This window comes from Tenrec ecaudatus, chromosome 10 (assembly GCF_050624435.1).
Source record: "Tenrec ecaudatus isolate mTenEca1 chromosome 10, mTenEca1.hap1, whole genome shotgun sequence".
In the NCBI taxonomy this organism is placed as follows: Eukaryota; Metazoa; Chordata; class Mammalia; order Afrosoricida; family Tenrecidae; genus Tenrec; species Tenrec ecaudatus.
The window spans coordinates 96,035,437-96,047,482 of record NC_134539.1 but is presented as its reverse complement, the minus strand read 5'-3'; the positions used below and the strand labels follow the sequence as shown (position 1 = coordinate 96,047,482).

At 46.6% G+C, this 12,046-nt stretch overlaps 1 protein-coding gene across 1 annotated transcript in view; it reads left to right on the top strand.

The window, feature by feature from the left end:
• Positions 1–12,046, top strand: part of GRID1 (glutamate ionotropic receptor delta type subunit 1) — a 900,473-nt gene that overhangs the window by 201,976 nt on the left and 686,451 nt on the right. The window lies entirely within an intron of this gene.

Genomic DNA, 12,046 nt, shown 5'->3' with positions numbered 1-12,046 from the left:
CAAGCCCAACCTCCAGCTTCATGAAGGGAAAGAGCCACACAAGCAGATCTGCAGATAGGCACTGGGGTTGCCTAGCAACAGCACCTGATCATGACAGCTGAAGTTTGAAGCATCTTGGCGTTTTCAATAAAATATTAATCAAATGCTCGGGAGGATTGGCAGAGCGTTGCATGGGTGCAGAGGGGTGGCCTGCAGGATCCCCCTAGGACCTGGTACGGGCCTATGCCCCTTGAATTCCTCCTTGCCAAAGATTGCCTGTGTGGTGATGGTGGTGGGCTCCTGTCTCCTGCCCTCTCTCCATCACCTCCCTTAGGTTCGATTCCTTAGGCCAAAGGTTAGGGGGCATGGCATACACATTAGAGGTGGCTCACACAACCTGGAATGACCTGGGTCTGGTCTCAGTCTGCTGGAGGGTCTGGTACCTGGGGCATGGCTGAACTGGACGTCTTTGAAGATCTCTCCTAGGAAAAAACATTCATAATATAGCTTCAGGTTTTCTGAGGGCTGCTCTTTAAAACTGAGATCAGTTCTAGACCCAAAGTACAATGATTTCCATGTGATAGATGCGTATTGCTTATTTATTTGCATCAAACTTTATTTGGACATAATTGAGGTTCATATGCACTTTTGAGAAATGGTGTAAAACGATCCCATATACCCTCTGTCTGGGTTTCCCAGTGGTAAAAGCTTGCATAACCAAAGGCCTGTGTCAGAGTCAAGAGATGACAGAGACACAGTCCATGTGCCTTATTCACATCCCAGCAGCAGTCCAGGCACTCGTGTGCGTGTGTTTGTATGCTTAGTTCCATGCAATTCCATCACGTGTGTTGATTACCACCCTCCCAGGCAGGACTCAGCTCAGTTCCATCACAAGCGTGTTCTGTGCCACCTGTCAGTGTTATTTGAAAGGGTGCAGGAGATCGGTCATGGTCAGCCACACCATCACGTCTGGGGCCAGAATGCAATCAGGTGGACATTACAAAGTCTCATTTTCTCTCTCGGTGAAATAACTTGTTTGCCGAATATGTAACTAAGAAAAGAAACCAGCATATGTTTGCATTTGCCTAAATACTCTCCTTCTCTAAGACCAGAATGCTGTCCTCGGCTCTTGAGCAAACACGCCGTTCAGAGCCTCCCAGGAAGAATTGAAAGAGCAAACATTCAGTGTGCTGAAATAAAGATGAGATGGGCCTGAGGATCACGGCAGCTCAAGGCTCCAGGGACTTGGACCATAGTCGGCCTAGGTCTTGTACCCCCCACCCCCTTGCTCAGTTCAATCCCTGCCTTGGGAAGAAGTTAGAGACCCGTGGCAGGTGAGAGATGCCACAGAGCACCTTAGTCTGAGGACTCTTTGGGTTGGTAGCTCAGCTCTGACCTGGGAGGGTCTAGCAGCATTGAACTCGGGTCTGGGGCAGGTAAGGTCACTGCTAGGACTGAAGGATCCTAGGAACTCCAGATCTACAGACCTCTCCCAGTCTACTTAAAAAAAAATCATTTTATTAGGGGCACATACAACTCTTATCACAATCCATACATATATCAATTGTGTAAAGCACATTTGTACATTCATTGCCCTCATCATTCTCAAAACATTTGCTCTCCACCTAAGCCCCTGGCATCAGCTCCTCATTTTTCCCCCTCTCTCCCCGCTCCCCCCTCCCTCATGAACCCTTGATGATTTATAAATTATTATTTTGTCTTATCTTCATATCTTACACGGTCTGATGTCTCCCTTCACCCACTTTTTTGTTTTCCGTCCCCCAGGGAGGAGGTTTTATGTAGATCCTTGTAATTGATTCCTCCTTTCCACCCCACCCCGGTATTGCCACTCTCATCACTGGTCCTGAAGGGATCATCTGCCCTGGATTCCTTGTGTTTCCAGTTCCTCTCTGTACCAGTGTATATCCTCTGGTCTAGGCAGATTTGTAAGGTAGAATTGGGATCATGATAGTGGGGTGGGGAGGAATCACTTAGGAACTAGAGGAAAGTTGTATGTTTCAGCATTGCTACACCGCACCCTGACTGGCTCATCTCTTCCCCGGGACCCTTTCATAAGGGGATGCCCAAATGGCTACAGATGGGCTTTGGGTCCCCAGTCTGCACTCCCTCTCATTCACAATGATATGATTTTTTGTCTGATGATGCTCAGTCTACTTCTTATAGGCACTATGGCACCCCGTCTTCTCTGGTCTATAGACCTCCTTTGAGCCTTGGTTGCCCATACAACCTTATAGGGGCCTAGGTGGGATCTTCAAGCCACCTAGAGGGCAGGTGGCCAGCTCTCCTTCACACTTTGTTGGGCTTCTGGAGGGCTGAATGGCCTTGACTGGCACTTGGTCAAACCCCGTGTTTCCCCTCCCCTTCATTCACCATCACTTCTACTTCAAACGAGTCAAGTTCCCGAGGAAGGCTTCACGGTCCCTCTGTGGGCCCAGCTTAGTGTCCTTGTTTATGTGCTCTCATGGACACACGTTGGAGCCCAGCGTGTGGTGTGTTCTGATAGGCTCATCGGGGCCTGTCTCTGGACAGCACTAGAATTCACAGGTGATCAAGGTTGTCACAACTGCTTGTTATATCTCCACTGCCCAGCACACAATGTGATACACAAAGGACCACCCAGAAATAGTCTCTGTGGGCATGAAGAGACTGATTCAGAAGGATGTGGCATTTTCAGAACACTCATACACACGTCAAATGAGAAAGGGGGAGAAGACAGAGCCAGTGGATAGTCAGAGGCAGGGGAGGTAGGTTAGGAAACAGGGTTTATTCCTCCATTCTCTGACTGCCCTCTCCTCTTTTCCCCCCACTGTGTTAGCCTGGGTACTTTAGAGAAACAAATCCACAGAAACTCATGTATAAGAGAGAGTTTTATATAAAGGTTAAGTGTGCATCAAGAAAACATCCCAACCTAGTGCTTCCCAAGCCCACAAGTCCAATATTAACCCATATGTCCAACACCAATCCACAACGTCCTCCTCCATCTCACAAAACAGACGCAATGATGCTGACTGCAGGAGGAAGGTCGAGTCAGTGAAGGTATAAGCATCTCAGCACTGGCAGGGGTCTCCACACAGCTGCTCTAGCACCCAGGGCTGCATCAGGTTAGGTCCATGCGGCTTCTCCTCAGGGATGTCTTGCAGGAAGTGAGCCTTGCCAGCTGAAGCAGGGAAATGGCTAAGGCAGTTGCACGCTGGTCTGACCATCAGAAAGCAAGAGACCAGAGAACTAGAAAGGTGAGGCTCACCGAGCCATTTATCCCTCCACCCTTCAATTAACCCCACATATGTTTATCGGTCAGATTGGCAAAATAAACTAACTACCTCACCCACCAAGAACCTTCATTCACACCAAAGATGTGCCCCTTTTTTCTGACTTGTCCATCTTTACCCTGTTTCATGGGGGTTAGAGCTGGTTTTCCCTTATCAGTAATTCCATAGAGACGCAGGACGGCAAATAGCTTTCATCCGGTGGACCACAGCCAGGACTAGTGGGGGCAACCTTGAGTGTTGGGTTGAGAAGGGTTCTGAGGCAGGGATTCAAGCAGTTCATGGTTCTACCTACTGAGAATTTCCATTTCCACTCTAGAAAAATGGAATTGGAACCTACATTTTAAAAGACACGCCCAAGTGAGCTCTATACATTCCCAGGTAATTCTTAGGTTTACCTGAGACCCATTTGTTAGCATGTAGATTCAGGTTCAGTATACCTGAGGTGGAAATGGAAATTATCAGCCAGGCGCGGTTCCCAAATGAACTTCTGAGGCCCTGGGTGGACTTAGCAGCAGAAAGCACCTCATTCAATCTGTAATGGTTACCACAACTCAACAGAGGCATAGGCTCACACCATTGCTTGAGTTGCTGTCCTTGGTGCTGATTTAGGCTTTTTGCAGGTTCTCTGCATCTGAACAGGACCTGCTCCCTTGTCTGCCCTGACCTGCTCTGCTCTAGGCCTCCACCTATGAGGCCTGGCTTTTGTCCCAACAAATTCTTTAAAAATTTTTTTTTCTTTTAAAACTCATTTTATTGGGGAGCTCTTAAAACATTCCATACATCAACCATATCAAGCATATTTGTACATGTCGTCATCATCATTTTCAAAACATTTTCTACTTGAGCCTTTGATATGAATTCCTCTTTCCCCCTCCCTCCCTCATGTATCCTTGATCAATTAGATATTGTTATTGTTATTTCATATCTTACATTGTCCCTTGTCTCCCTTCACCCACATTTGTTATTCATCCCCTTTGGGTAGAAGGTGGCAGCTCTATCTCCAATCTTGTGATGGGTTCCCCCTTTCTCATCCTTCCCTCTCGCTGACCATCCCCCTACCTTTATGATATTGCTACTCCAATTACTGTTCCGGAGGGGTTTATCTTTCCCAAATTCCATGTGTTGAGAGCTCTTCTTTGTACCAATGTGTGTTCTCCGGTCTAGTCAGATTTGTAACTTAGAACTGGGTCATGGTAGTTGGGGGTGGGGGAGAGGAAGTATCCAGGAGACAGAGGACTGGTGTGTGATTTGCTGGAGCTATACTGCCCCTTGGTTAAATCATCCCTTCCTTATACTATTTCTGTGGAGGGTGGGGCAGAATATCCAGTTGGCTACAGATGGGCTTTGGGTCTCCACTCCAAACCTCTCTCCACCTTTCACATCTATATAGTTTTTTTCTTTTTTAGATCTTTTGATCCCTGATGCCTGATCACATTGACACCTCATGATCACACAGGCTGATGTGCTTCTTCCATATGGGCTTATTTGCTTCCCTGCGAGATGGCCGCTTGTTTAACTTCAAGCCTTTAAGACCCAAGACACTCTATCTTTTGATAGCCGGGCACCATCCGCTCTCTTCACCACACTTGCTTATCCATCCATTTTGTCTTCAGCGATCGTGCTGGGAAGGTGAGTATCAAAGAATGCCAGGTTATCAGAACAAAGTGTTCTTGTGGTAAGGGAGGCCCAAAGCCCCAACAAATTCTTTATAAAAATGCAACTACGAGCTCCCACTGCTGGTCAGGGGTGGTGGTGGAGCTCTAGCCCAGTCCAGCCCAGCTGTGGCCCATTTTCCAGCACACCTGTGCGACGTTAGCCCAACCCGCTGCATCTGTGTGCCCCGGTATGGCGCAGCTCAGCTTCACAGGGATGCATGTGGTCACTCCTTCACCCTGGCTCATAGTCACTTGTCCAGACGACCTCAGTTGGTTTAAATTCTCATATTGTCAAGACATAAAATGCCCAAACAACTCTTCAGGCCCCTCCCTGCCTCACTCACTGTAGCACCAGCGACAGAGGAGGCCAATTAGAAAGCAAATTGAGTGTAAAGATGGGCTCGTTCCTTCCGAAGCAACTCTGTTTTGATGCCGATCTGCAAGCGTCCTTACACAGTTCTTTTCATGGAAGCTACCGGACACCCTCGGAGGTGGGGCTATTCATACCCTTTGCAAAAGAGGCAACGGGGCCTCAGAGAAGTTCTCTTTCGCTTACAGGCCCTGCAGGTAACCCAGACACCATGCTGTTTCTATCACTGGTGGCTTTCCGGGCTCCAGTTTCCCACTTCTGTTCTAATGTGGATGGCAACCGAGTGGATGCCAAAAGGGTGTGTGTGTGTGTGTGTGTGTCTTAGATTGGATGTGGCATGGCCTCTCAGCACACACATGAACTAGGGTGGTCAATCACCCATGTAATAAGCTTCTGTCTTGCTGGGACAGCTTGCAATGAGACCGATCTCTTCCATGATTGCCACTCAGCCTCCCTGTAAGCCCAGAAATGTCTTGCCCCATGTGTGGAAGGGACCTGAGGACTGAGCATGTGAATCCGGCGTCAGGGGTCCGCACAGCAGAAGTACAGAGCTCTGAGGCAGCACTTGGTATAGGGGTGAGAAAGAAGTTTGTATGTAAGTACAAAATGCAGTTGGCCATTTGGTAATATTCCCTTGAAAATACTTGTATGCTTGTTGTGACAGCGAAAGGGAAAATAAAAGAGGAACTGACATTTTGGAGAGGAAAATCTGTAACGTGAAAATACCAAAAGTTTGGATCCAGCAGAAGTATGAACTTTTTTATTTTCCACTTAGAATGCTGAGATGTTCGTGTGTGTTAGGAGGTGCTAGTAGCTGCAGCCACAATTTTCCTAGAGTGACTAAATTTGGATGAGGGCTGTTGTTACGATGGGCTTTTAGAAATCATTGACTCATATTTATTCAACAAATATTCCTGGAGTCCCCACCATGTGCCACGTCTTCAGCTTGGCACTACTTTGTGATGAAGGAGCGGGTGGGATGGATGGAGTAACTTCGCGAAGATTGGGACTCCCAACTTCCTCATCACAGTATCCCCAGTGCACTGTAGTCGCCCCTTGCCCCTGGGCCTCTTGCAGGCTGGGGTTGGGGGGCAGGGCATTGGGATTCCACAGAAACAAACATTCTAGGCTTGGCAAGAGTGACTATTGTCTACTTGCGTTAGTTTAAATTTCTTTTAAATTATGCATTGCATATGAATTAGATAAGGGGAAGCAAAAGTATTGGTATAAAATCATAAACAAATCGATCAAAATGTGAAACTACTGCTTCCCAACACTGCCTCCATCTAGGTCCGTCCACTTCTGACGGCTGTGCTTCCCGTTCTGCCATGAATTCTGCCCTCTTCAGTTGACACTGTCTTAAATGATCATTTTGGTACCCTTGAAGGACTGAAATTATGCTCCTCAAAAAAAATTTTTTTTTGAGTTTGGGGAACAAAACGAAGTCTGAAGGGACAACATTAGGGCTGTCAGGAAGATGGGTGAGGTTTCCCGGTAAATTTTTATAGGCTAGGTCTTAACTGCCCTTGAAGAATGACCCAATGCATTGTCATGATGGAAAAACCTCCCTCCACCCAACTGGACTTTTTCTCAGAAATGCGCTTTTCAGTTTTCTTAAACCTTCGGCAATATCAGCCCCATGATCATCGTGTGTCCTGCATGAATTGGTATCCAGGAGAGATGGGCCCCTCAGGGCCAACGAGGAGAGTGGGGAAGCCAGGAGGATTGGGGGAGGGTGGGAGGAGAAAGGGGGAACCGATCACAAGGATCAACTTAAAACCCCTCCCAGGGGGACCAATAGTGGAAAGGTGGGTGAGGGGCGAGGGAGGACAATGTAACATGGAAACAATAGTCTATAACTTATCGAGGGCTCATGAGGGAGGATGGTCGGGGGCGGGGCGGGGCGGGGGGAAGAAATGGGGAGCGGATGTCAAGGGCTCAAGTGGGAAGAGAATGCTTTGAAAATGATGATGCCTGCAAAGGTGCTTGACACACTGGAGGAGGAATGTATGGCTTGTGATAAGAGATGGAAGAGCCCCCAATGAAAGTATTAAAAAAAAAAAAGATTACCCCTTCATAATCTCAAACAGTCTCCTCAACCTTCCGAGCTGACTTCTTTGCCCTGAATGTATCTGCCCCAGGCAGAGCCCCTTGGGAAGCAATTATTTTGATTGGACCTTACTCCCTGACTCACATTAGGAAATCTAAGACTCATTCCTCCTTGGGATTCTCTTTATAAAATTGTCTCCATTACCTTCTCTCTTGCTTGAAAGACTGACGGAGAGATCAGCTCTGAAGCTGTGGATCCTCATGTGCCTTTGACACCCATGGGCATGCGGAAAGTGTGCCAAGGCCAAGATGCTCTCTTAAAACTGACAAAGCCAAGTGTGATGTCAACTTCAGTGGGGATTGCTTCAGTCATCACTCTGTGGCGTTCTTCCGCCACTTCCTGAAATTTAGCTATAGTATCTGTGTAGGTTAAGGTCGACTTATCTCTAAGGTCTTCCCAAACTTCCTTCAAATGCTTGACTTATCTAAGAAATGGTTGTTTCTTGTATGCACATAAACTTTTGCAAAGCTTCGGTGATTTGGGAATATGTCTACTTTAGCTTTATTAAATTGGGTATTAGCCCTGACCCCAAAATAATTTTTCGCATGATATAAAAGTATTGTTATTCTTAAAATGGACTCTGGTGAGACTGAGACAAGTGTGTTCTTGAGAGAACTGTTCTCTAGCCATCTGTGGATCACAGAGACATTTTAAAAAATTTAAATTTTTTAATTAATCATTATATTGGGGGGCTCTTACAAATCTTCCAACAATCCATCATTCTATTGTATTAGGCACACTTGTTCATATGTTACCATCAACATTTCCAAAACATTTTCTTTCTACTTGAGCCCTTGGTATGTCAACATCGATGCACACATTTTGTTAGGAATAAACCTGTCCAGAATCCTACTAGCCATATTTTTAAACGTATCCTCATACATGAAACACGCCAGGTCAACAGGAAAGTAATACAGTGAGTTCCCGTGAAGCCTCATCCAGGTGAGAGAAGGTGAGGTACCTGAAGGGCCCTAACCAAAACACAGGCTCCCCCACTGAGGCAAAGACGCCGTGATCCTGATTATGGGGCAGCCAGGCCTTTGCTTTTCTTTATAGTTTTCTTAGGTACGTATGTTTTCATTTTCTGGGGATAAAAATAAATATACATGTATTTTCTCACTGGTCTGGAGACGGGAAGGCTGATTTCTGGATGCCGGTGGGATCTTTGAAGTCTCTAGGGAAAGGTTCTTCTTTGTTCCTTCCAGCGTCTGGTAGCTGCAGGTGTCCCTTGGCATTCCCTGGCTTTGAAATGCATTTTCCCATGGCACCTGTCTCACCACTAAGTGACACTGGTTTTGTCTGTTCTTTCCTTTTATAAACTGCCACGCAGGCGGGTCGGGACCTACCTACTCTGCTATGACCTCATTATCTTAACGAATAACGGTGCCAAAGAAAGAACTTCTAACACTCTTTCCTGGGTTCACTTTTATGGATTCTCCAGCGGTTCAATCCATCACAGTATGGGCCCTAAAATGCATGTTGTTTAGCTCGTCATGTTTGTGAAATTTGCACATGTGGAATAACACTGCTGTACTCTTCTGCGACCGCTGTGTCCGCTTTCTGTTAGGTTTCTGAACTTCATCCTTTGGGGATGGGTAGAGGTGACACTTACTTGTACCGATACATAGTGTTCCCTGGTTTATTTATTAATTTTCTTGTGAGTGGCCCTTGGGCTGTTTCCAGATGGTCACTATTGCAATGGATGCTGATTAAAATCACTCTTGCCCTGTCTCTCAGAGTTCATGCGTGAAGACTCTTTGAGGGTCTACTCTGACTCTCAGATTACTGGAGAATTAGTGGATTCGAGCGTGTGTACATGCATCGTATCAGCTCCACTGCGATCGAGTCATTCTGACTCACAGGGACCTTTATGGAGCACAGTAGAACTGCTCTATAGGGTTACTGAGACGGTAAACAGATAGCCTTATTTTTCTCCTGTAGAGCAGCTAGTGGGTTTGAACTATGGACCTTGCAATTCAGCAGCCTCAATACTATGCCGCCAGGCCTCCTTCTCACATTATTAAGATTGCATGGTTGTTTCTCGAAGCATTTCTGCCCCGTTGTACTACCATCTGGCATGTCTGAGTATCCTCCAATTCCCCCAACATTGCTGTTGCTTTTACTTTTAAGTTTCTGGTGCAAAGTGACATTTCATTATGTTTTTAATTTGTATTTTTTTCTGATAAAAATGAAATGGAGCATCTTTTCATCTCTCTATAGGCTATCCCTGCGCCCCCCATGAAACACTTGTGTGTAAGCTCCATTTATTTATTTATTGCCAATTGTTTAATTGAAATTTCTCTTTTCCACTTTATGTATGACTATTTTTTTTCAGGTAGTGACTTGTCTCAATACATAGATGTTCTTTATTATATCATAGGCAAATTTACTAATCTCTTTGTGGTTCACTTTCTAAAATTTCCAAAATCCTCCCCTATCCTAATGCCCTAAAGACACTTCTCTGTTAAAACCTCACACTGCACACTGACAGCAGGAGCTGTATACCTGATTGGGCCCTGTGTTTGTCTAGGTTGACTAGAGAAACCAAATCCAGAGATGAACTTATATGTGCATGAGAATATATACAAAAGCAATTGAATATTGAGAAAAATTCCAGCCCAGCCCAGATCAAGTCCATAAGTCTAATATGAGCCCATATGTTCCATACCAATATATAAATTCCTCTTCAGACTCACGAAAACATGCAATGCAGGATGATCATAGGTCAGTGGGTGGAAAGTCTTGTGGATCCAGTGGCATTGTAAGCATCTCGGCGCTGGCAGGACTCTTCCCGTGGCTTCTCCAGGACCAGAGTTCTGGCTGCATCTGGGTGGGTCCATGTGGCTTTTCCTCAGGGATGCCTCACAGGGAGTGAACAGAGAAAGAGAGAATGTCCCTTCTCCAAGGAGGAATACAGGAATTCTTCAGGAGAAGGCCATGCCCACACAGAGGGCTCTTTGACTATGATCTAATCGACAGTGTAGACTCCACCCCTACACTCTTAATCCTCAAATTGACACCAGATTATGTAACTACCCCAGGTTCCAACACAGAATGCTTCTGGCTCCGGATGCCCGCTCACCCACTCCTGCCTGGTAGCCCAGCATTCTTTCTCTGGTACTGCTCTGCTCTTGATCTTGGTGATGGCTGGAGAAGACTTATGTTCATTGAGCATAGCCGGTGGCAAGTGGTTAGAGAGAATTTCCCGGAGGAGAAGTTGCTGCAGAAGAAGCTAAAGGACAAACAGGAGTAAGGCAAGTGCAAGGTCCTGGGAAGGCGGGAAGCATGTCCCAGGCAGAGGAACGCGTGTACTGGATGGTCTGGTGGCAGTGGAGACAGAGAGAGGGCACTATAGTTATAACATTATGCTGGGGCCAGGATGAGGTTGGGACAAACTCCCACAGTCCCACTGATGAGCTTGGAATCCCTGGAGACCCTCGGGAGCCAAGTCTTGCTGTCATAATGGTGTCAGTGGACCCTGTTCTTGATGTTAATTCCAGAGACTCAAGGGCAAAGGGAAGAAGTGGAGTCTTCATGTCCAAGTAGCCTTTGGTCCTTCCCTGACTTCTGTCTAGACTTTGTGGCAGCGTACAAAAGCGAAGATGCAAATACTCGAACTATGAATTGACTGAGGACAAACTGGGGTCCAGAGGCCAGGCAGAGGTCAGGCCCAGACACTCCGTCTGGGCTTCCTGTCAATGAATAAAAGCCTTCTCTCTCTACCCGTCACCCCACACCAGGCACTGCGTTAAGTATTTTAGCTCCATGTTCGCACCATGCTCCGCGCAGCCCCGAGGCAGACTGTTGTTGTTAGGTGGCACTGAGCTGTTCCTGCACCCCAGAATTGAGCACTACCTCGTCCCGCGCCAGCCTCACCATTGTTTCTGTGTTTGAGCCCATTGTCGCAGCCACTGTGTCCATCCATCTTGTTGAGGCCTTTCTTCTTTTTCGCTGCCCCTCTTCTTTACCAAGCATGATGTCCTTCTCCAGGGACGGCTCTCTACTGACAACATGTCCAACCTACGTGAGAGTAAGTCTCACCACCCTTGGCTCTGAGGGACACTCTGGTCATACTTCTTCCAAGCAGGGTTGCTTGTTCTTTTGACAGCCCATGGTACTTTCGGCATTCTTCAACAGCACCACCGTTCAACTGCATCGATTCTTCTCCAGTTTTCCTTGTTCAGTGTCCAACTTTTCCATGTGTAGGAAGCTATTGAAAATGCCATCGCTTGGGCAGGCATACCTTAGTCCTCAAAAGAACCTACCTGTTTTCAGCACTCTTTTTTTTAAATGCTTTTATTGGGGGCTCCTACAACTTTTTTTTAAAAAAACATTTTATTAGGGGCTCATACAACTCTTATCACAATCCATACATATACATACATCAATTGTATAAAGCACATCCGCGCATTCCCTGCTCCAATCATTCTCAAGGCATTTGCTCTCCACTTAAGCACTTTGCATCAGGTCCTCTTTTTTTTCCCCCCTCCCTCCCCGCTCCCCCCTCCCTCATGTGCCCTTGGTAATTTATACATCGTTATTTTGTCATATCTTGCCCTATCCGGAGTTTCCCTTCCCCCCCCTTCTCTGCTGTCCCTCTCCCAGGGAAGAGGTCACATGTGGATCCTTGTAATCAGTTCCC